This window comes from Rhinolophus sinicus, chromosome 11 (assembly GCF_057876585.1).
Source record: "Rhinolophus sinicus isolate RSI-liver-muscle chromosome 11, RSI-T2T, whole genome shotgun sequence".
Taxonomy (NCBI): domain Eukaryota; kingdom Metazoa; phylum Chordata; class Mammalia; order Chiroptera; family Rhinolophidae; genus Rhinolophus; species Rhinolophus sinicus.
In genome coordinates, this window is record NC_142511.1 from 27,185,348 (window position 1) to 27,209,218 (window position 23,871).

Sequence of the window (23,871 nt, forward strand, 5' to 3'; positions counted from 1 at the left end):
ATGCCAGAGTTCCACGACTTCTGGCACCATCAGGGAAGTGGCAGTGTCCCATGGAGACCCGGGTGGCGCGAAGGGGCCTCGCTGTCGGCCAGGAGTAGCCCGCCGCCCACGCCAGGGGCATTAGGAAGAGGCGGGGAGCCGGACTGGGGGGGGACGCGGTGCTGGCAGAGCCGGCCCGCGGGTCGATGCTCGCCACCGGAGCGGCTCATCTGCATGGCGGGCGCTCACGAGACAGGCCGGGAGCAGGCTCTTGGGGCGCGGGAGCCGGGTCCCAGCGTCTACGGCCATACCACCCTGAACGCGCCCGATCTCCTCTGAGCTCGGGAGCTAAGCAGGGAGGGGCCTGGTTAGTACTTGCATGGGAGACCTCCTGGGAATACCTGTAGGCTTTTGCTCGCCTCTCCTTTTGCGCCGCCGCCCCGGCGTGCCTCCCTCCGAATCCCTGCCGCCCCTTGCCCCTCTGCAACCCCTGCAGCCGCCCAGCCAGCCGAAGGTCCCCCTGGCCAGAGGAGGGACAGCCGCCCAGCACTACAAGCTCGCATCCCCGGCCGCACACCAGGCCTGTCGGCCAGGGCTCCCCCCCTCTCCCTCTTCTTAGTGCTCTTCGCCGAGGCAGGCCGTCAGCCTGCAGCAGTCAGCCGCGTCTAGGTCGCCGCCGCCGCCACCGCCATCGCAGGGCTCCCTCTCGCTCCCCGACCCTGCCGCCGCCGCAACCCCCAACGCCCAAGCCCAGGGCTGCCTGCCGGCGCAGGCTTCCACCAGGCTCTCTCCATCCCAGGACGTGCCGGTCCTTTGCACCTCGGCCCGAGCCCAGGGGACGCCCATCCCTGCGCCTGCCCCTGGGCCCCGAGACACAGGATCGGCGTGTCCTCGGGCAAACGGGACGCCCACCCGCCCCGCCCCACCGCAGTCTTCTGTCTCCGCGGGCAGGCACCTCTCCCCACACCCCCGCGCGTCCCCTCCCGTCTCCCACAAGAGCCAGGAGCCCTCCCTTCCCGCCGGCCACGGTGTCCCCGACACAAAGGGCACAAAGAGCCGGGACAAACCAGGGGACGGCGGGAGCAGCACCCCAACACACCACGCGCCATCGACTCCAGGGGAGACCGCCACAAGGGAAGAGCAGGCACGCAGGCACACAATCCTCACAACCAGGGTGCCTGGGGGCTGCCACTCTCCTCCCGCGGGCGGGTCCCTGGGCGGGGCTCAGAGCCCACTGGCCCTCCGGAGACCCTGGCGGCCCGCCCCGGGGGCTTCAATGGTGACTGCCAACGCCAGGGCAATGCCTCCTTGGCGGAGCCCAGCCCCGGGCACGACCACACTCCGGTGGAGAAGCCACCACTTCAACACAGCCTCAGTGCGTCTGTCCCAGTCCGTGTGCCCGAATGGGCGTCCCTCCCACCCTCCCCCACCCCATGTCTGTCTGGCTCTGTGACGTGCCTGTTGGGTTCTGGCTCTGGCTCAGGAGCTCTCTCCCCGCGTGCCAGCCCCCTCTTTCTCTGTCTCTGTCCATGTCTCTCTGTATGTCTAGACACATACATGTACATATACGTGTATATTTCCATCTCGCTCCCTCTTACTCCTCCTCCCGTTCTGTCTGTCTGTCCCTGTCCTGCGGGGACTCTAGTCCCTCTGCCCGCACAAGAACGCAGGATTTGGCGAGGCCAAGAAGGAACACCCACAGAGCCACGGATAGGGGGCTCATAGCACCATGTCTCACGGGCGGCTGGCTTGGAGACACGGCAAGCCGGAGCCGCCCGATCCCCCACCTGCTGGCCGATTCTCTGCCAACCAACAGACCCACCAAGCCGGCCCACTGCAGTCCGCGCCCCTCTGCAATTTGCAGTCCACCATCCGCGCTTCCTAGCTTGGCCACCGCAGCTCTGCCGGTGTCCAATGGCCAACTGGCAACAGCTGAAGGCCAAGCGGTAACAGCTGATGTCAGTGCAGCCCCACGCAGTACCCCCGTCCCCCGGTACCCCCGTCTCCCCGTCACCCCTGTCTCCGTTCCCCCGGTTCCCCGTCTTCCTGTCCCCCGTCTCCCGGGTCCCCCGTCCCCACGTTCCACCATCCCCCCTATTCCGGTCCCCCCCGTCCCCTGTTCCCCCCGTCCCCTGATCCCCCTGTTCCCCCGTACCCCCATCCACCCTCTCCCAGTCCACCCGTCCCCCGGTGCCCCCGTCCCCCCAGTGCCCCATCCCCCGTCCCCCGCTCCCCCGTCCCCCCAGTCCCCCCACGCCCCTGGTCCACCCGTCCCCCATTCCCTCGTCTCCCGTTCCCCCCCTCCCCGGGTCCCCCGACCCCCGTTCCCCCGTCTCCCGGTCCTCCGTCTCGCGGTCCACCTGTCCCCCGGTCCCCCAGTCCCAACGTCTCCCCGTCCCCACGTCCCTCCTTCGCCTGGTCCCCCCGTCCCCCCATACCCCCGGTCTCCCGTTCCCCCGTCCCCCGTCTCCTGGTCCCCCGGTCCCCCGGTTCCCCCGGCGCCCAGGCGCCCTTCTACCGGTCCCCCCGTTCCCCGGTCGCCCCGTCTCCCGGTCCCCAGTCTCCCGGTCCCCTGTCTCCCGGTCGCCCGGTCTTCCGGTCCCCTGGCCCTCCGTCCAGTGTTACCCCCTTCCCCCGGTCCCCCGGTCCCCCCATCTCCCTGTCCGTCTGTCTCCCGGTCCGGCCGCACACCCATCCCCCCGTCTCCCGGTCCCCCGTCTCCCGGTCGCCCGGTCCCCAGGTCCCCCGTCTCCCGGTCCCCTCATCCCCTGGACCCCCAACCCCCGGTCCCTGGTCCCCCGGTCCCCCAGTCCCCCGGTTCCCCCATCGCCCTGGCCCCCGTCTACCGATCCCCCAGTTCTCCGTTCGCCCCGTCTTCCGGTCCTCCCGTCCCACAGTCTCCCGTCTCCCGGTGTCCCATCTCCCGGTCACCCCGTCCCCGGTCCCCCGTCTCGCGGTCCCCCGTCTCCTAGTCGCCCCGTTCCCCGGTACCCGATCTCCCGGTCCCCTCATCCCCCAGTCCCCCAACCCCCGGTCCCCCGGTCCCCCGTCCCCCGGTCCCCGGTCCCCCGGTCCCCCCATCTCCCGGTCCACTGGTACCCCCGTCCCCCCAGTCCATTCATGCCCCTGGTCACCCCGTCGCCCGGTCCCCTATCCCCCGGTCTCCCCAACCTCCGGTCCCCCGGTCCGCGGGTCCCCTGGTCCCCCCATCCGCCGTTCCCCCGGTCCCCCCCGTCTCCGTTGCCCCGGTCCCCCCGTCCCCCGGTCCCCCCGTACCCCGGTCCCCCCGACCCTCCAGTCCCCCTGTCCCTCTGTCTCCCGGTCCCCCCGTCACCCCGTCCCCCCGGCCCCAGGTCCCCCATCTCCCGGTCCCCCCGTCTCACGGTCCCCCGTTCCCCCGTTTCCCGGTCCCCCCCTCCCCATGTCCCTCGTCCCCCAGTACCCTCGTACTCCTGTCCCTCCATCCACCGGTCTCCTGGTCCCTCCGTCCCACCGTCCGCCAGTCCCACCGTCCTCTCATTCCCCCAATCCCCCAGTCCCCCAGTCTCCCTGTCCCCCAATTCCCCGGTCTCCCTTTCCCCTGGTACCGTGTCCCCCCATCTCCCGGTCCCCCCGTCCCCTGGTCCCACTGTCTCCCAGTATCCAGTCCCCCTGTCCCCCCGGTCCCCCGGTCCCCTTGTCCCCCCATCCCCCAGTCCCCCCGTCCCCCCGGCCCTCTCGTACTCCCGTCCCCCCATCTTCCGGTCACCCCTTCCCCCCGTCCCACATGCCCCCGTCTCCCAGACCCCCCGTCCCCCGGTTCTCCCAGTTCCAACGGTCTCCCTGTCCCCCTGCCACCCTTCCCCCATCTCCTGGTACCCCGTCCCCCGGTACCCCAGCCCCGGGTTCCTACAGTCCCACCGTTCTCCCTGTCCCCCCCCTTACACCCGTCTCCCGGTCCCCTGTCCCCCGGTCCTCCCATCCCCCGGTCCCCCTGTCCCCCCGTTCTGTCTGTCGGTCCCTGTCCTGCGGGGACTCTAGTCCCTCTGCCCGCACAAGAACGCAGGATTTGGCGAGGCCAAGAAGGAACACCAACAGAGCCACGGATAGGGGGCTCATAGAACCATGTCTCACGGGCTGCTGGCTTGGAGACACGGCAAGCCGGAGCCGCCCGATCCCCAACCTGCCGGACGATTCTCTGCCAACCAACAGACCCACCAAGCCGGCCCACTGCAGTCCGCGCCCCTCTGCAATTTGCAGTCCACCATCCGCGCTTCCTACCTTGGCCACCGCAGCTCTGCCAGTGGCCAATGGCCAACTGGCAACAGCTGATGGCCAAGCGGTAACAGCTGATGTCCGTGCAGCCCCCACGCAGCACCCCTCCACGCGAGGCCCAGAGCCTGGAAAGTGCTCTCTGCAAGTCTGTCCCCACAGTCCCCGTCTGTCTCTCTCCGCCTACCTCTTGCTCCGTCTCTGGCCTTCTCTCATCCTCTCTCTCAACACCCTGGGTCAGGAGAGGTGATGTGTAGCCAGTGAAGTGACCAGTGATCGGGCGGGACGCCGGTCGCTGATGAGGGGCGAGGGCCCAGACAGAAGGCTGTGTGACGAAGGGTGGCGGCAGTCTGGAGGTGCTGCCCCCTGGTCGCGGGTGGCTCTCCCTGGCTTTGGGCCAGTGGGTGGGGCCGGCCAGGGCCAGGGCCTGGGTTGCACGTCCCTAGGGTGGAGGGGACTGAGAGGACCCTGCGACCCCCTCGGTGGCCCTGAGTGGTGGGGACAGCACAGCAGCAAGGGGGGTGTGCGGTTGTGGGGCTGGGGGGGGGGATGAGAGGGGTTGGGGTAGGGGGGCGTGGTAAAAGCCATTCCGGGCGTGGGGAGTCCCAGGATGCCAGGGCGCCCAGACATATGTCACAGTCAGGGAAGTGACAGAGGCCTGTGGAGCCACTGGGGGGCGCGAAGGGGCCTCGCTGCGGGCCAGGAGTAGCTCGTCGCCCACACCAGCGGCGACCGGAGGAGGCGGGGAGCGGGCGGGAGGCACTCGGGCAGACATGCTCGCCACCCGAGCGGCCCAGCAGCATGGCGCGTGCGCTCAGGAGGCAAGTCGGGAGCAGGCTCTTGGAGTGCCGGGAGCCGGGTCCCAGTGCCTAAGGCCATACCACCCTGAACGCAGCAGATCTCGTCTGATCTCGGAAGCGAAGCAGGGTCTGTCCTGGTTAGTACTTGGATGGGAGACCGCCTGGGAATACCTGTTGGCTTTTGCTAGCGTCTCCTTTTGCATCGCCGCTCCGGCGTGGCTCCCTCTGCAGCCTCCCAGCCAGCCGCAGGTCCCCCTGACCAGCAGAGGGTCAGCCGCCCGGCACTACAAGCTGGCAGCCCCGGCCGCACACCAGGCCCGTGGGCCAGGGCTCCCCCCACACACCCTCCTCTCAGTCCTCTTCGGTCCCGCAGGCCGTCATCGCGAATCCTTCGCCGACTCGCGGTCGCCGCCACCGCCGCCTGCGCCAAAGCCACCGCCACCACCGGGCTCCCCACCCCCCCCACCCCCCCACCCCCCCCCCACCCCCCCCCCCCCGCCAGCGCTGCCCTCGCCCCCGCCCCTGTCCCCGCCCCCGCCGCCGCCACCGCCAAACTCCCTCAAACTCCCTCCTGTGCTCTCCCCACCTCGGCCGCCAGCACCGCGCTCCCCATCTCCGCCACCAGTGCTGCCCTCTCCCCCACCCCCGCCCCCGCCGCCGCCATATCCGTACTCCCTCAATTCCCTCCTCCGCTCTCCCCGCCTCCAGCACCGCCATCTCCCCCGCCCCCGCCCCAGACCCCCGCAGCCACCATCGCCATACTCCCTCAGTCTCCCGCCTCTGCTCTCCCGGCCTCCGCCGCCAGCACCGCCCTCACGCCCTCCCCAGCCCCCGCTGCCGCCATTGCCGCACTCCCTCAATTCCCTCCTCTGCTCTCCCCGCCTCCAGCACCGCCATCTTCCCGCCCCCGCCCCAGCCCCCGCCGCCACCAATGCCATACTCGCTCAGTCTCCCGCCTCTGCTCTCCCGGCCTCCGCCGCCAGCACCTCCCTCACGCCCTCCCCAGCCCCCGCCGCCACCGCCGCCGCCATCGGCCCCCGTGTCCCAGCGCCCACCGTCAAAGCCCCCATTGTCGCCGCCGCCATCGTCGCCCTGGCGCCATCCACGCGGTTGCCATCGCCTACCTCGCCACCCTCCCCTGCCTCCGCCGCCGCCGCCGCCGCCGCCGCAGCCGCCCCCGCCGCCGCCGCGGGGTCCTCCCACAACTCCCAGGCCCAGGGTTGCCTGCTGGTGCAGGCCTCCACCAGCCTTGGGGCTGCGGTTGGGGGTAAACCTGGTGGCGGTAGGGGGGCGGGTTGTATGCCGGTCTGGGTGCGGGGAGTCCCAGGATGCCAGAGTTCCACGACTTCTGGCACCATCAGGGAAGTGGCAGTGTCCCATGGAGCCCCGGGTGGCGCGAAGGGGCCTCGCTGTCGGCCAGGAGTAGCCCGCCGCCCACGCCAGGGGCATTAGGAAGAGGCGGGGAGCCGGACTGGGGGGGGACGCGGTGCTGGCAGAGCCGGCCCGCGGGTCGATGCTCGCCACCGGAGCGGCTCATCTGCATGGCGGGCGCTCACGAGACAGGCCGGGAGCAGGCTCTTGGGGCGCGGGAGCCGGGTCCCAGCGTCTACGGCCATACCACCCTGAACGCGCCCGATCTCCTCTGATCTCGGGAGCTAAGCAGGGAGGGGCCTGGTTAGTACTTGCATGGGAGACCTCCTGGGAATACCTGTAGGCTTTTGCTCGCCTCTCCTTTTGCGCCGCCGCCCCGGCGTGCCTCCCTCCGAATCCCTGCCGCCCCTTGCCCCTCTGCAACCCCTGCAGCCGCCCAGCCAGCCGAAGGTCCCGCTGGCCAGAGGAGGGACAGCCGCCCAGCACTACAAGCTCGCATCCCCGGCCGCACACCAGGCCTGTCGGCCAGGGCTCCCCCCCTCTCCCTCTTCTTAGTGCTCTTCGCCGAGGCAGGCCGTCAGCCTGCAGCAGTCAGCCGCGTCTAGGTCGCCGCCGCCGCCACCGCCATCGCAGGGCTCCCTCTCGCTCCCCGACCCTGCCGCCGCCGCAACCCCCAACGCCCAAGCCCAGGGCTGCCTGCCGGCGCAGGCTTCCACCAGGCTCTCTCCATCCCAGGACGTGCCAGTCCTTTGCACCTCGGCCCGAGCCCAGGGGACGCCCATCCCTGCGCCTGCCCCTGGGCCCCGAGACACAGGATCGGCGTGTCCTCGGGCAAACGGGACGCCCACCCGCCCCGCCGCACCGGAGTCTTCTGTCTCCGCGGGCAGGCACCTCTCCCCACACCCCTGCGCGTCCCCTCCCGTCTCCCACAAGAGCCAGGAGCCCTCCCTTCCCGCCGGCCACGGTGTCCCCGACACAAAGGGCACAAAGAGCCGGGACAAACCAGGGGACGGCGGGAGCAGCACCCCAACACACCACGCGCCATCGACTCCAGGGGAGACCGCCACAAGGGAAGAGCAGGCACGCAGGCACACAATCCTCACAACCAGGGTGCCTGGGGGCTGCCACTCTCCTCCCGCGGGCGGGTCCCTGGGCGGGGCTCAGAGCCCACTGGCCCTCCGGAGACCCTGGCGGCCCGCCCCGGGGGCTTCAATGGTGACTGCCAACGCCAGGGCAATGCCTCCTTGGCGGAGCCCAGCCCCGGGCACGACCACACTCCGGTGGAGAAGCCACCACTTCAACACAGCCTCAGTGCGTCTGTCCCAGTCCGTGTGCCCGAATGGGCGTCCCTCCCACCCTCCCCCACCCCATGTCTGTCTGGCTCTGTGACGTGCCTGTTGGGTTCTGGCTCTGGCTCAGGAGCTCTCTCCCCGCGTGCCAGCCCCCTCTTTCTCTGTCTCTGTCCATGTCTCTCTGTATGTCTAGACACATACATGTACATATACGTGTATATTTCCATCTCGCTCCCTCTTACTCCTCCTCCCGTTCTGTCTGTCTGTCCCTGTCCTGCGGGGACTCTAGTCCCTCTGCCCGCACAAGAACGCAGGATTTGGCGAGGCCAAGAAGGAACACCCACAGAGCCACGGATAGGGGGCTCATAGCACCATGTCTCACGGGCGGCTGGCTTGGAGACACGGCAAGCCGGAGCCGCCCGATCCCCCACCTGCTGGCCGATTCTCTGCCAACCAACAGACCCACCAAGCCGGCCCACTGCAGTCCGCGCCCCTCTGCAATTTGCAGTCCACCATCCGCGCTTCCTAGCTTGGCCACCGCAGCTCTGCCGGTGTCCAATGGCCAACTGGCAACAGCTGAAGGCCAAGCGGTAACAGCTGATGTCAGTGCAGCCCCACGCAGTACCCCCGTCCCCCGGTACCCCCGTCTCCCCGTCACCCCTGTCTCCGTTCCCCCGGTTCCCCGTCTTCCTGTCCCCCGTCTCCCGGGTCCCCCGTCCCCACGTTCCACCATCCCCCCTATTCCGGTCCCCCCCGTCCCCTGTTCCCCCCGTCCCCTGATCCCCCTGTTCCCCCGTACCCCCATCCACCCTCTCCCAGTCCACCCGTCCCCCGGTGCCCCCGTCCCCCCAGTGCCCCATCCCCCGTCCCCCGCTCCCCCGTTCCCCCAGTCCCCCCACGCCCCTGGTCCACCCGTCCCCCATTCCCTCGTCTCCCGTTCCCCCCCTCCCCGGGTCCCCCGACCCCCGTTCCCCCGTCTCCCGGTCCTCCGTCTCGCGGTCCACCTGTCCCCCGGTCCCCCAGTCCCAACGTCTCCCCGTCCCCCCGTCCCTCCTTCGCCTGGTCCCCCCGTCCCCCCATACCCCCGGTCTCCCGTTCCCCGGTCCCCCGTCTCCTGGTCCCCCGGTCCCCCGGTTCCCCCGGCGCCCAGGCGCCCTTCTACCGGTCCCCCCGTTCCCCGGTCGCCCCGTCTCCCGGTCCCCAGTCTCCCGGTCCCCTGTCTCCCGGTCGCCCGGTCTTCCGGTCCCCCGGTCCTCCGTCCAGTGTTACCCCCTTCCCCCGGTCCCCCGGTCCCCCCATCTCCCTGTCCCTCTGTCTCCCGGTCCGGCCGCACACCCATCCCCCCGTCTCCCGGTCCCCCGTCTCCCGGTCGCCCGGTCCCCAGGTCCCCCGTCTCCCGGTCCCCTCATCCCCTGGACCCCCAACCCCCGGTCCCTGGTCCCCCGGTCCCCCAGTCCCCCGGTTCCCCCATCGCCCTGGCCCCCGTCTACCGATCCCCCAGTTCTCCGTTCGCCCCGTCTTCCGGTCCTCCCGTCCCACAGTCTCCCGTCTCCCGGTGTCCCATCTCCCGGTCACCCCGTCCCCGGTCCCCCGTCTCGCGGTCCCCCGTCTCCTAGTCGCCCCGTTCCCCGGTACCCGATCTCCCGGTCCCCTCATCCCCCAGTCCCCCAACCCCCGGTCCCCCGGTCCCCCCGTCCCCCGGTTCCCGGACCCCCGGTCCCCCCATCTCCCGGTCCACTGGTACCCCCGTCCCCCCAGTCCATTCATGCCCCTGGTCACCCCGTCGCCCGGTCCCCTATCCCCCGGTCCCCCCAACCTCCGGTCCCCCGGTCCGCGGGTCCCCTGGTCCCCCCATCCGCCGTTCCCCCGGTCCCCCCCGTCTCCGTTGCCCCGGTCCCCCCGTCCCCCGGTCCCCCCGTACCCCGGTCCCCCCGACCCTCCAGTCCCCCTGTCCCTCTGTCTCCCGGTCCCCCCGTCACCCCGTCCCCCCGGCCCCAGGTCCCCCATCTCCCGGTCCCCCCGTCTCACGGTCCCCCGTTCCCCCGTTTCCCGGTCCCCCCCTCCCCATGTCCCTCGTCCCCCAGTACCCTCGTACTCCTGTCCCTCCATCCACCGGTCTCCTGGTCCCTCCGTCCCACCGTCCGCCAGTCCCACCGTCCTCTCATTCCCCCAATCCCCCAGTCCCCCAGTCTCCCTGTCCCCCAATTCCCCGGTCTCCCTTTCCCCTGGTACCGTGTCCCCCCATCTCCCGGTCCCCCCGTCCCCTGGTCCCACTGTCTCCCAGTACCCAGTCCCCCTGTCCCCCCGGTCCCCCGGTCCCCTTGTCCCCCCATCCCCCAGTCCCCCCGTCCCCCCGGCCCTCTCGTACTCCCGTCCCCCCATCTTCCGGTCACCCCTTCCCCCCGTCCCACATGCCCCCGTCTCCCAGACCCCCCGTCCCCCGGTTCTCCCAGTTCCAACGGTCTCCCTGTCCCCCTGCCACCCTTCCCCCATCTCCTGGTACCCCGTCCCCCGGTACCCCCGCCCCGGGTTCCTACAGTCCCACCGTTCTCCCTGTCCCCCCCCTTACACCCGTCTCCCGGTCCCCTGTCCCCCGGTCCTCCCATCCCCCGGTCCCCCTGTCCCCCCGTTCTGTCTGTCGGTCCCTGTCCTGCGGGGACTCTAGTCCCTCCGCCCGCACAAGAACCCAGGATTTGGCGAGGCCAAGAAGGAACACCAACAGAGCCACGGATAGGGGGCTCATAGCACCATGTCTCACGGGCGGCTGGCTTGGAGACACGGCAAGCCGGAGCCGCCCGATCCCCAACCTGCCGGACGATTCTCTGCCAACCAACAGACCCACCAAGCCGGCCCACTGCAGTCCGCGCCCCTCTGCAATTTGCAGTCCACCATCCGCGCTTCCTACCTTGGCCACCGCAGCTCTGCCAGTGGCCAATGGCCAACTGGCAACAGCTGATGGCCAAGCGGTAACAGCTGATGTCCGTGCAGCCCCCACGCAGCACCCCTCCACGCGAGGCCCAGAGCCTGGAAAGTGCTCTCTGCAAGTCTGTCCCCACAGTCCCCGTCTGTCTCTCTCTGCCTACCTCTTGCTCCGTCTCTGGCCTTCTCTCATCCTCTCTCTCAACACCCTGGGTCAGGAGAGGTGATGTGTAGCCAGTGAAGTGACCAGTGATCGGGCGGGACGCCGGTCGCTGATGAGGGGCGAGGGCCCAGACAGAAGGCTGTGTGACGAAGGGTGGCGGCAGTCTGGAGGTGCTGCCCCCTGGTCGCGGGTGGCTCTCCCTGGCTTTGGGCCAGTGGGTGGGGCCGGCCAGGGCCAGGGCCTGGGTTGCACGTCCCTAGGGTGGAGGGGACTGAGAGGACCCTGCGACCCCCTCGGTGGCCCTGAGTGGTGGGGACAGCACAGCAGCAAGGGGGGTGTGCGGTTGTGGGGCTGGGGGGGGATGAGAGGGGTTGGGGTAGGGGGGCGTGGTAAAAGCCATTCCGGGCGTGGGGAGTCCCAGGATGCCAGGGCGCCCAGACATATGTCACAGTCAGGGAAGTGACAGAGGCCTGTGGAGCCACTGGGGGGCGCGAAGGGGCCTCGCTGCGGGCCAGGAGTAGCTCGTCGCCCACACCAGCACCAGCGGCGACCGGAGGAGGCGGGGAGCGGGCGGGAGGCACTCGGGCAGACATGCTCGCCACCCGAGCGGCCCAGCAGCATGGCGCGTGCGCTCAGGAGGCAAGTCGGGAGCAGGCTCTTGGAGTGCCGGGAGCCGGGTCCCAGTGCCTAAGGCCATACCACCCTGAACGCAGCAGATCTCGTCTGATCTCGGAAGCGAAGCAGGGTCTGTCCTGGTTAGTACTTGGATGGGAGACCGCCTGGGAATACCTGTTGGCTTTTGCTAGCGTCTCCTTTTGCATCGCCGCTCCGGCGTGGCTCCCTCTGCAGCCTCCCAGCCAGCCGCAGGTCCCCCTGACCAGCAGAGGGTCAGCCGCCCGGCACTACAAGCTGGCAGCCCCGGCCGCACACCAGGCCCGTGGGCCAGGGCTCCCCCCACACACCCTCCTCTCAGTCCTCTTCGGTCCCGCAGGCCGTCATCGCGAATCCTTCGCCGACTTGCGGTCGCCGCCACCGCCGCCTGCGCCAAAGCCACCGCCACCACCGGGCTCCCCCCCCCCACCCCCCCCCACCCCCCACCCCCCACCCCCCCCGCCAGCGCTGCCCTCGCCCCCGCCCCTGTCCCCGCCCCCGCCGCCGCCACCGCCAAACTCCCTCAAACTCCCTCCTGTGCTCTCCCCACCTCGGCCGCCAGCACCGCGCTCCCCATCTCCGCCACCAGTGCTGCCCTCTCCCCCACCCCCGCCCCCGCCGCCGCCATATCCGTACTCCCTCAATTCCCTCCTCCGCTCTCCCCGCCTCCAGCACCGCCATCTCCCCCGCCCCCGCCCCAGACCCCCGCAGCCACCATCGCCATACTCCCTCAGTCTCCCGCCTCTGCTCTCCCGGCCTCCGCCGCCAGCACCGCCCTCACGCCCTCCCCAGCCCCCGCTGCCGCCATTGCCGCACTCCCTCAATTCCCTCCTCTGCTCTCCCCGCCTCCAGCACCGCCATCTTCCCCGCCCCCGCCCCAGCCCCCGCCGCCACCAATGCCATACTCGCTCAGTCTCCCGCCTCTGCTCTCCCGGCCTCCGCCGCCAGCACCGCCCTCACGCCCTCCCCAGCCCCCGCCGCCACCGCCGCCGCCATCGGCCCCCGTGTCCCAGCGCCCACCGTCAAAGCCCCCATTGTCGCCGCCGCCATCGTCGCCCTGGCGCCATCCACGCGGTTGCCATCGCCTACCTCGCCACCCTCCCCTGCCTCCGCCGCCGCCGCCGCAGCCGCCCCCGCCGCCGCCGCGGGGTCCTCCCACAACTCCCAGGCCCAGGGTTGCCTGCTGGTGCAGGCCTCCACCAGCCTTGGGGCTGCGGTTGGGGGTAAACCTGGTGGCGGTAGGGGGGCGGGTTGTATGCCGGTCTGGGTGCGGGGAGTCCCAGGATGCCAGAGTTCCACGACTTCTGGCACCATCAGGGAAGTGGCAGTGTCCCATGGAGCCCCGGGTGGCGCGAAGGGGCCTCGCTGTCGGCCAGGAGTAGCCCGCCGCCCACGCCAGGGGCATTAGGAAGAGGCGGGGAGCCGGACTGGGGGGGGACGCGGTGCTGGCAGAGCCGGCCCGCGGGTCGATGCTCGCCACCGGAGCGGCTCATCTGCATGGCGGGCGCTCACGAGACAGGCCGGGAGCAGGCTCTTGGGGCGCGGGAGCCGGGTCCCAGCGTCTACGGCCATACCACCCTGAACGCGCCCGATCTCCTCTGATCTCGGGAGCTAAGCAGGGAGGGGCCTGGTTAGTACTTGCATGGGAGACCTCCTGGGAATACCTGTAGGCTTTTGCTCGCCTCTCCTTTTGCGCCGCCGCCCCGGCGTGCCTCCCTCCGAATCCCTGCCACCCCTTGCCCCTCTGCAAACCCTGCAGCCGCCCAGCCAGCCGAAGGTCCCGCTGGCCAGAGGAGGGACAGCCGCCCAGCACTACAAGCTCGCATCCCCGGCCGCACACCAGGCCTGTCGGCCAGGGCTCCCCCCCTCTCCCTCTTCTTAGTGCTCTTCGCCGAGGCAGGCCGTCAGCCTGCAGCAGTCAGCCGCGTCTAGGTCGCCGCCGCCGCCACCGCCATCGCAGGGCTCCCTCTCGCTCCCCGACCCTGCCGCCGCCGCAACCCCCAACGCCCAAGCCCAGGGCTGCCTGCCGGCGCAGGCTTCCACCAGGCTCTCTCCATCCCAGGACGTGCCGGTCCTTTGCACCTCGGCCCGAGCCCAGGGGACGCCCATCCCTGCGCCTGCCCCTGGGCCCCGAGACACAGGATCGGCGTGTCCTCGGGCAAACGGGACGCCCACCCGCCCCGCCCCACCGGAGTCTTCTGTCTCCGCGGGCAGGCACCTCTCCCCACACCCCCGCGCGTCCCCTCCCGTCTCCCACAAGAGCCAGGAGCCCTCCCTTCCCGCCGGCCACGGTGTCCCCGACACAAAGGGCACAAAGAGCCGGGACAAACCAGGGGACGGCGGGAGCAGCACCCCAACACACCACGCGCCATCGACTCCAGGGGAGACCGCCACAAGGGAAGAGCAGGCACGCAGGCACACAATCCTCACAACCAGGGTGCCTGGGGGCTGCCACTCTCCTCCCGCGGGCGGGTCCCTGGGCGGGGCTCAGAGCCCACTGGCCCTCCGGAGACCCTGGCGGCCCGCCCCGGGGGCTTCAATGGTGACTGCCAACGCCAGGGCAATGCCTCCTTGGCGGAGCCCAGCCCCGGGCACGACCACACTCCGGTGGAGAAGCCACCACTTCAACACAGCCTCAGTGCGTCTGTCCCAGTCCGTGTGCCCGAATGGGCGTCCCTCCCACCCTCCCCCACCCCATGTCTGTCTGGCTCTGTGACGTGCCTGTTGGGTTCTGGCTCTGGCTCAGGAGCTCTCTCCCCGCGTGCCAGCCCCCTCTTTCTCTGTCTCTGTCCATGTCTCTCTGTATGTCTAGACACATACATGTACATATACGTGTATATTTCCATCTCGCTCCCTCTTACTCCTCCTCCCGTTCTGTCTGTCTGTCCCTGTCCTGCGGGGACTCTAGTCCCTCTGCCCGCACAAGAACGCAGGATTTGGCGAGGCCAAGAAGGAACACCCACAGAGCCACGGATAGGGGGCTCATAGCACCATGTCTCACGGGCGGCTGGCTTGGAGACACGGCAAGCCGGAGCCGCCCGATCCCCCACCTGCTGGCCGATTCTCTGCCAACCAACAGACCCACCAAGCCGGCCCACTGCAGTCCGCGCCCCTCTGCAATTTGCAGTCCACCATCCGCGCTTCCTAGCTTGGCCACCGCAGCTCTGCCGGTGTCCAATGGCCAACTGGCAACAGCTGAAGGCCAAGCGGTAACAGCTGATGTCAGTGCAGCCCCACGCAGTACCCCCGTCCCCCGGTACCCCCGTCTCCCCGTCACCCCTGTCTCCGTTCCCCCGGTTCCCCGTCTTCCTGTCCCCCGTCTCCCGGGTCCCCCGTCCCCACGTTCCACCATCCCCCCTATTCCGGTCCCCCCCGTCCCCTGTTCCCCCCGTCCCCTGATCCCCCTGTTCCCCCGTACCCCCATCCACCCTCTCCCAGTCCACCCGTCCCCCGGTGCCCCCGTCCCCCCAGTGCCCCATCCCCCGTCCCCCGCTCCCCCGTTCCCCCAGTCCCCCCACGCCCCTGGTCCACCCGTCCCCCATTCCCTCGTCTCCCGTTCCCCCCCTCCCCGGGTCCCCCGACCCCCGTTCCCCCGTCTCCCGGTCCTCCGTCTCGCGGTCCACCTGTCCCCCGGTCCCCCAGTCCCAACGTCTCCCCGTCCCCCCGTCCCTCCTTCGCCTGGTCCCCCCGTCCCCCCATACCCCCGGTCTCCCGTTCCCCGGTCCCCCGTCTCCTGGTCCCCCGGTCCCCCGGTTCCCCCGGCGCCCAGGCGCCCTTCTACCGGTCCCCCCGTTCCCCGGTCGCCCCGTCTCCCGGTCCCCAGTCTCCCGGTCCCCTGTCTCCCGGTCGCCCGGTCTTCCGGTCCCCCGGTCCTCCGTCCAGTGTTACCCCCTTCCCCCGGTCCCCCGGTCCCCCCATCTCCCTGTCCCTCTGTCTCCCGGTCCGGCCGCACACCCATCCCCCCGTCTCCCGGTCCCCCGTCTCCCGGTCGCCCGGTCCCCAGGTCCCCCGTCTCCCGGTCCCCTCATCCCCTGGACCCCCAACCCCCGGTCCCTGGTCCCCCGGTCCCCCAGTCCCCCGGTTCCCCCATCGCCCTGGCCCCCGTCTACCGATCCCCCAGTTCTCCGTTCGCCCCGTCTTCCGGTCCTCCCGTCCCACAGTCTCCCGTCTCCCGGTGTCCCATCTCCCGGTCACCCCGTCCCCGGTCCCCCGTCTCGCGGTCCCCCGTCTCCTAGTCGCCCCGTTCCCCGGTACCCGATCTCCCGGTCCCCTCATCCCCCAGTCCCCCAACCCCCGGTCCCCCGGTCCCCCCGTCCCCCGGTTCCCGGACCCCCGGTCCCCCCATCTCCCGGTCCACTGGTACCCCCGTCCCCCCAGTCCATTCATGCCCCTGGTCACCCCGTCGCCCGGTCCCCTATCCCCCGGTCCCCCCAACCTCCGGTCCCCCGGTCCGCGGGTCCCCTGGTCCCCCCATCCGCCGTTCCCCCGGTCCCCCCCGTCTCCGTTGCCCCGGTCCCCCCGTCCCCCGGTCCCCCCGTACCCCGGTCCCCCCGACCCTCCAGTCCCCCTGTCCCTCTGTCTCCCGGTCCCCCCGTCACCCCGTCCCCCCGGCCCCAGGTCCCCCATCTCCCGGTCCCCCCGTCTCACGGTCCCCCGTTCCCCCGTTTCCCGGTCCCCCCCTCCCCATGTCCCTCGTCCCCCAGTACCCTCGTACTCCTGTCCCTCCATCCACCGGTCTCCTGGTCCCTCCGTCCCACCGTCCGCCAGTCCCACCGTCCTCTCATTCCCCCAATCCCCCAGTCCCCCAGTCTCCCTGTCCCCCAATTCCCCGGTCTCCCTTTCCCCTGGTACCGTGTCCCCCCATCTCCCGGTCCCCCCGTCCCCTGGTCCCACTGTCTCCCAGTACCCAGTCCCCCTGTCCCCCCGGTCCCCCGGTCCCCTTGTCCCCCCATCCCCCAGTCCCCCCGTCCCCCCGGCCCTCTCGTACTCCCGTCCCCCCATCTTCCGGTCACCCCTTCCCCCCGTCCCACATGCCCCCGTCTCCCAGACCCCCCGTCCCCCGGTTCTCCCAGTTCCAACGGTCTCCCTGTCCCCCTGCCACCCTTCCCCCATCTCCTGGTACCCCATCCCCCGGTACCCCCGCCCCGGGTTCCTACAGTCCCACCGTTCTCCCTGTCCCCCCCCTTACACCCGTCTCCCGGTCCCCTGTCCCCCGGTCCTCCCATCCCCCGGTCCCCCTGTCCCCCCGTTCTGTCTGTCGGTCCCTGTCCTGCGGGGACTCTAGTCCCTCCGCCCGCACAAGAACCCAGGATTTGGCGAGGCCAAGAAGGAACACCAACAGAGCCACGGATAGGGGGCTCATAGCACCATGTCTCACGGGCGGCTGGCTTGGAGACACGGCAAGCCGGAGCCGCCCGATCCCCAACCTGCCGGACTATTCTCTGCCAACCAACAGACCCACCAAGCCGGCCCACTGCAGTCCGCGCCCCTCTGCAATTTGCAGTCCACCATCCGCGCTTCCTAGCTTGGCCACCGCAGCTCTGCCAGTGGCCAATGGCCAACTGGCAACAGCTGATGGCCAAGCGGTAACAGCTGATGTCCGTGCAGCCCCCACGCAGCACCCCTCCACGCGAGGCCCAGAGCCTGGAAAGTGCTCTCTGCAAGTCTGTCCCCACAGTCCCCGTCTGTCTCTCTCCGCCTACCTCTTGCTCCGTCTCTGGCCTTCTCTCATCCTCTCTCTCAACACCCTGGGTCAGGAGAGGTGATGTGTAGCCAGTGAAGTGACCAGTGATCGGGCGGGACGCCGGTCGCTGATGAGGGGCGAGGGCCCAGACAGAAGGCTGTGTGACGAAGGGTGGCGGCAGTCTGGAGGTGCTGCCCCCTGGTCGCGGGTGGCTCTCCCTGGCTTTGGGCCAGTGGGTGGGGCCGGCCAGGGCCAGGGCCTGGGTTGCACGTCCCTAGGGTGGAGGGGACTGAGAGGACCCTGCGACCCCCTCGGTGGCCCTGAGTGGTGGGGACAGCACAGCAGCAAGGGGGGTGTGCGGTTGTGGGGCTGGGGGGGGGGGATGAGAGGGGTTGGGGTAGGGGGGCGTGGTAAAAGCCATTCCGGGCGTGGGGAGTCCCAGGATGCCAGGGCGCCCAGACATATGTCACAGTCAGGGAAGTGACAGAGGCCTGTGGAGCCACTGGGGGGCGCGAAGGGGCCTCGCTGCGGGCCAGGAGTAGCTCGTCGCCCACACCAGCACCAGCGGCGACCGGAGGAGGCGGGGAGCGGGCGGGAGGCACTCGGGCAGACATGCTCGCCACCCGAGCGGCCCAGCAGCATGGCGCGTGCGCTCAGGAGGCAAGTCGGGAGCAGGCTCTTGGAGTGCCGGGAGCCGGGTCCCAGTGCCTAAGGCCATACCACCCTGAACGCAGCAGATCTCGTCTGATCTCGGAAGCGAAGCAGGGTCTGTCCTGGTTAGTACTTGGATGGGAGACCGCCTGGGAATACCTGTTGGCTTTTGCTAGCGTCTCCTTTTGCATCGCCGCTCCGGCGTGGCTCCCTCTGCAGCCTCCCAGCCAGCCGCAGGTCCCCCTGACCAGCAGAGGGTCAGCCGCCCGGCACTACAAGCTGGCAGCCCCGGCCGCACACCAGGCCCGTGGGCCAGGGCTCCCCCCACACACCCTCCTCTCAGTCCTCTTCGGTCCCGCAGGCCGTCATCGCGAATCCTTCGCCGACTTGCGGTCGCCGCCACCGCCGCCTGCGCCAAAGCCACCGCCACCACCGGGCTCCCCCCCCCCACCCCCCCCCCACCCCCCACCCCCCCCCCCCCCCCCGCCAGCGCTGCCCTCGCCCCCGCCCCTGTCCCCGCCCCCGCCGCCGCCACCGCCAAACTCCCTCAAACTCCCTCCTGTGCTCTCCCCACCTCGGCCGCCAGCACCGCGCTCCCCATCTCCGCCACCAGTGCTGCCCTCTCCCCCACCCCCGCCCCCGCCGCCGCCATATCCGTACTCCCTCAATTCCCTCCTCCGCTCTCCCCGCCTCCAGCACCGCCATCTCCCCCGCCCCCGCCCCAGACCCCCGCAGCCACCATCGCCATACTCCCTCAGTCTCCCGCCTCTGCTCTCCCGGCCTCCGCCGCCAGCACCGCCCTCACGCCCTCCCCAGCCCCCGCTGCCGCCATTGCCGCACTCCCTCAATTCCCTCCTCTGCTCTCCCCGCCTCCAGCACCGCCATCTTCCCCGCCCCCGCCCCAGCCCCCGCCGCCACCAATGCCATACTCGCTCAGTCTCCCGCCTCTGCTCTCCCGGCCTCCGCCGCCAGCACCGCCCTCACGCCCTCCCCAGCCCCCGCCGCCACCGCCGCCGCCATCGGCCCCCGTGTCCCAGCGCCCACCGTCAAAGCCCCCATTGTCGCCGCCGCCATCGTCGCCCTGGCGCCATCCACGCGGTTGCCATCGCCTACCTCGCCACCCTCCCCTGCCTCCGCCGCCGCCGCCGCAGCCGCCCCCGCCGCCGCCGCGGGGTCCTCCCACAACTCCCAGGCCCAGGGTTGCCTGCTGGTGCAGGCCTCCACCAGCCTTGGGGCTGCGGTTGGGGGTAAACCTGGTGGCGGTAGGGGGGCGGGTTGTATGCCGGTCTGGGTGCGGGGAGTCCCAGGATGCCAGAGTTCCACGACTTCTGGCACCATCAGGGAAGTGGCAGTGTCCCATGGAGCCCCGGGTGGCGCGAAGGGGCCTCGCTGTCGGCCAGGAGTAGCCCGCCGCCCACGCCAGGGGCATTAGGAAGAGGCGGGGAGCCGGACTGGGGGGGGACGCGGTGCTGGCAGAGCCGGCCCGCGGGTCGATGCTCGCCACCGGAGCGGCTCATCTGCATGGCGGGCGCTCACGAGACAGGCCGGGAGCAGGCTCTTGGGGCGCGGGAGCCGGGTCCCAGCGTCTACGGCCATACCACCCTGAACGCGCCCGATCTCCTCTGATCTCGGGAGCTAAGCAGGGAGGGGCCTGGTTAGTACTTGCATGGGAGACCTCCTGGGAATACCTGTAGGCTTTTGCTCGCCTCTCCTTTTGCGCCGCCGCCCCGGCGTGCCTCCCTCCGAATCCCTGCCACCCCTTGCCCCTCTGCAACCCCTGCAGCCGCCCAGCCAGCCGAAGGTCCCGCTGGCCAGAGGAGGGACAGCCGCCCAGCACTACAAGCTCGCATCCCCGGCCGCACACCAGGCCTGTCGGCCAGGGCTCCCCCCCTCTCCCTCTTCTTAGTGCTCTTCGCCGAGGCAGGCCGTCAGCCTGCAGCAGTCAGCCGCGTCTAGGTCGCCGCCGCCGCCACCGCCATCGCAGGGCTCCCTCTCGCTCCCCGACCCTGCCGCCGCCGCAACCCCCAACGCCCAAGCCCAGGGCTGCCTGCCGGCGCAGGCTTCCACCAGGCTCTCTCCATCCCAGGACGTGCCGGTCCTTTGCACCTCGGCCCGAGCCCAGGGGACGCCCATCCCTGCGCCTGCCCCTGGGCCCCGAGACACAGGATCGGCGTGTCCTCGGGCAAACGGGACGCCCACCCGCCCCGCCCCACCGGAGTCTTCTGTCTCCGCGGGCAGGCACCTCTCCCCACACCCCCGCGCGTCCCCTCCCGTCTCCCACAAGAGCCAGGAGCCCTCCCTTCCCGCCGGCCACGGTGTCCCCGACACAAAGGGCACAAAGAGCCGGGACAAACCAGGGGACGGCGGGAGCAGCACCCCAACACACCACGCGCCATCGACTCCAGGGGAGACCGCCACAAGGGAAGAGCAGGCACGCAGGCACACAATCCTCACAACCAGGGTGCCTGGGGGCTGCCACTCTCCTCCCGCGGGCGGGTCCCTGGGCGGGGCTCAGAGCCCACTGGCCCTCCGGAGACCCTGGCGGCCCGCCCCGGGGGCTTCAATGGTGACTGCCAACGCCAGGGCAATGCCTCCTTGGCGGAGCCCAGCCCCGGGCACGACCACACTCCGGTGGAGAAGCCACCACTTCAACACAGCCTCAGTGCGTCTGTCCCAGTCCGTGTGCCCGAATGGGCGTCCCTCCCACCCTCCCCCACCCCATGTCTGTCTGGCTCTGTGACGTGCCTGTTGGGTTCTGGCTCTGGCTCAGGAGCTCTCTCCCCGCGTGCCAGCCCCCTCTTTCTCTGTCTCTGTCCATGTCTCTCTGTATGTCTAGACACATACATGTACATATACGTGTATATTTCCATCTCGCTCCCTCTTACTCCTCCTCCCGTTCTGTCTGTCTGTCCCTGTCCTGCGGGGACTCTAGTCCCTCTGCCCGCACAAGAACGCAGGATTTGGCGAGGCCAAGAAGGAACACCCACAGAGCCACGGATAGGGGGCTCATAGCACCATGTCTCACGGGCGGCTGGCTTGGAGACACGGCAAGCCGGAGCCGCCCGATCCCCCACCTGCTGGCCGATTCTCTGCCAACCAACAGACCCACCAAGCCGGCCCACTGCAGTCCGCGCCCCTCTGCAATTTGCAGTCCACCATCCGCGCTTCCTAGCTTGGCCACCGCAGCTCTGCCGGTGTCCAATGGCCAACTGGCAACAGCTGAAGGCCAAGCGGTAACAGCTGATGTCAGTGCAGCCCCACGCAGTACCCCCGTCCCCCGGTACCCCCGTCTCCCCGTCACCCCTGTCTCCGTTCCCCCGGTTCCCCGTCTTCCTGTCCCCCGTCTCCCGGGTCCCCCGTCCCCACGTTCCACCATCCCCCCTATTCCGGTCCCCCCCGTCCCCTGTTCCCCCCGTCCCCTGATCCCCCTGTTCCCCCGTACCCCCATCCACCCTCTCCCAGTCCACCCGTCCCCCGGTGCCCCCGTCCCCCCAGTGCCCCATCCCCCGTCCCCCCTCCCCCGTCCCCCCAGTCCCCCCACGCCCCTGGTCCACCCGTCCCCCATTCCCTCGTCTCCCGGTCCCCCCCTCCCCGGGTCCCCCGACCCCCGTTCCCCCGTCTCCCGGTCCTCCGTCTCGCGGTCCACCTGTCCCCCGGTCCCCCAGTCCCAACGTCTCCCCGTCCCCCCGTCCCTCCTTCGCCTGGTCCCCCCGTCCCCCCATACCCCCGGTCTCCCGTTCCCCGGTCCCCCGTCTCCTGGTCCCCCGGTCCCCCGGTTCCCCCGGCGCCCAGGCGCCCTTCTACCGGTCCCCCCGTTCCCCGGTCGCCCCGTCTCCCGGTCCCCAGTCTCCCGGTCCCCTGTCTCCCGGTCGCCCGGTCTTCCGGTCCCCCGGTCCTCCGTCCAGTGTTACCCCCTTCCCCCGGTCCCCCGGTCCCCCCATCTCCCTGTCCCTCTGTCTCCCGGTCCGGCCGCACACCCATCCCCCCGTCTCCCGGTCCCCCGTCTCCCGGTCGCCCGGTCCCCAGGTCCCCCGTCTCCCGGTCCCCTCATCCCCTGGACCCCCAACCCCCGGTCCCTGGCCCCCGGTCCCCCGGTCCCCCAGTCCCCCGGTTCCCCCATCGCCCTGGCCCCCGTCTACCGATCCCCCAGTTCTCCGTTCGCCCCGTCTTCCGGTCCTCCCGTCCCACAGTCTCCCGTCTCCCGGTGTCCCATCTCCCGGTCACCCCGTCCCCGGTCCCCCGTCTCGCGGTCCCCCGTCTCCTAGTCGCCCCGTTCCCCGGTACCCGATCTCCCGGTCCCCTCATCCCCCAGTCCCCCAACCCCCGGTCCCCCGGTCCCCCCGTCCCCCGGTCCCCGGTCCCCCGGTCCCCCATCTCCCGGTCCACTGGTACCCCCGTCCCCCCAGTCCATTCATGCCCCTGGTCACCCCGTCGCCCGGTCCCCTATCCCCCGGTCCCCCCAACCTCCGGTCCCCCGGTCCGCGGGTCCCCTGGTCCCCCCATCCGCCGTTCCCCCGGTCCCCCCCGTCTCCGTTGCCCCGGTCCCCCCGTCCCCCGGTCCCCCCGTACCCCGGTCCCCCCGACCCTCCAGTCCCCCTGTCCCTCTGTCTCCCGGTCCCCCCGTCACCCCGTCCCCCCGGCCCCAGGTCCCCCATCTCCCGGTCCCCCCGTCTCACGGTCCCCCGTTCCCCCGTTTCCCGGTCCCCCCCTCCCCATGTCCCTCGTCCCCCAGTACCCTCGTACTCCTGTCCCTCCATCCACCGGTCTCCTGGTCCCTCCGTCCCACCGTCCGCCAGTCCCACCGTCCTCTCATTCCCCCAATCCCCCAGTCCCCCAGTCTCCCTGTCCCCCAATTCCCCGGTCTCCCTTTCCCCTGGTACCGTGTCCCCCCATCTCCCGGTCCCCCCGTCCCCTGGTCCCACTGTCTCCCAGTACCCAGTCCCCCTGTCCCCCCGGTCCCCCGGTCCCCTTGTCCCCCCATCCCCCAGTCCCCCCGTCCCCCCGGCCCTCTCGTACTCCCGTCCCCCCATCTTCCGGTCACCCCTTCCCCCCGTCCCACATGCCCCCGTCTCCCAGACCCCCCGTCCCCCGGTTCTCCCAGTTCCAACGGTCTCCCTGTCCCCCTGTCACCCTTCCCCCATCTCCTGGTACCCGGTCCCCCGGTACCCCCGCCCCGGGTTCCTACAGTCCCACCGTTCTCCCTGTCCCCCCCCTTACACCCGTCTCCCGGTCCCCTGTCCCCCGGTCCTCCCATCCCCCGGTCCCCCTGTCCCCCCGTTCTGTCTGTCGGTCCCTGTCCTGCGGGGACTCTAGTCCCTCTGCCCGCACAAGAACCCAGGATTTGGCGAGGCCAAGAAGGAACACCAACAGAGCCACGGATAGGGGGCTCATAGCACCATGTCTCACGGGCGGCTGGCTTGGAGACACGGCAAGCCGGAGCCGCCCGATCCCCAACCTGCCGGACGATTCTCTGCCAACCAACAGACCCACCAAGCCGGCCCACTGCAGTCCGCGCCCCTCTGCAATTTGCAGTCCACCATCCGCGCTTCCTACCTTGGCCACCGCAGCTCTGCCAGTGGCCAATGGCCAACTGGCAACAGCTGATGGCCAAGCGGTAACAGCTGATGTCCGTGCAGCCCTCACGCAGCACCCCTCCACGCGAGGCCCAGAGCCTGGAAAGTGCTCTCTGCAAGTCTGTCCCCACAGTCCCCGTCTGTCTCTCTCCGCCTACCTCTTGCTCCGTCTCTGGCCTTCTCTCATCCTCTCTCTCAACACCCTGGGTCAGGAGAGGTGATGTGTAGCCAGTGAAGTGACCAGTGATCGGGCGGGACGCCGGTCGCTGATGAGGGGCGAGGGCCCAGACAGAAGGCTGTGTGACGAAGGGTGGCGGCAGTCTGGAGGTGCTGCCCCCTGGTCGCGGGTGGCTCTCCCTGGCTTTGGGCCAGTGGGTGGGGCCGGCCAGGGCCAGGGCCTGGGTCGCACGTCCCTAGGGTGGAGGGGACTGAGAGGACCCTGCGACCCCCTCGGTGGCCCTGAGTGGTGGGGACAGCACAGCAGCCAGGGGGGTGTGCGGTTGTGGGGCTGGGGGGGGGGGATGAGAGGGGTTGGGGT

The 23,871-nt window shown here is 70.7% G+C and overlaps 7 pseudogenes; all 7 read left to right on the plus strand.

Annotated features, from left to right (window-relative positions):
* Positions 1-276: 276 nt before the first annotated feature.
* LOC148756752 (5S ribosomal RNA) lies at positions 277-396 on the plus strand (annotated as a pseudogene).
* Positions 397-5,097: 4,701 nt separating this feature from the next.
* Positions 5,098-5,217, plus strand: LOC148756753 (5S ribosomal RNA; annotated as a pseudogene).
* Positions 5,218-6,634: 1,417 nt separating this feature from the next.
* LOC148756754 (5S ribosomal RNA) lies at positions 6,635-6,754 on the plus strand (annotated as a pseudogene).
* Positions 6,755-11,460: 4,706 nt separating this feature from the next.
* On the plus strand, positions 11,461-11,580 carry LOC148756755 (5S ribosomal RNA; annotated as a pseudogene).
* A 1,406-nt stretch (positions 11,581-12,986) lies between these two features.
* LOC148756756 (5S ribosomal RNA) lies at positions 12,987-13,106 on the plus strand (annotated as a pseudogene).
* Positions 13,107-17,815: 4,709 nt separating this feature from the next.
* LOC148756757 (5S ribosomal RNA) lies at positions 17,816-17,935 on the plus strand (annotated as a pseudogene).
* A 1,409-nt stretch (positions 17,936-19,344) lies between these two features.
* On the plus strand, positions 19,345-19,464 carry LOC148756758 (5S ribosomal RNA; annotated as a pseudogene).
* The last annotated feature ends 4,407 nt before the right edge of the window (positions 19,465-23,871 follow it).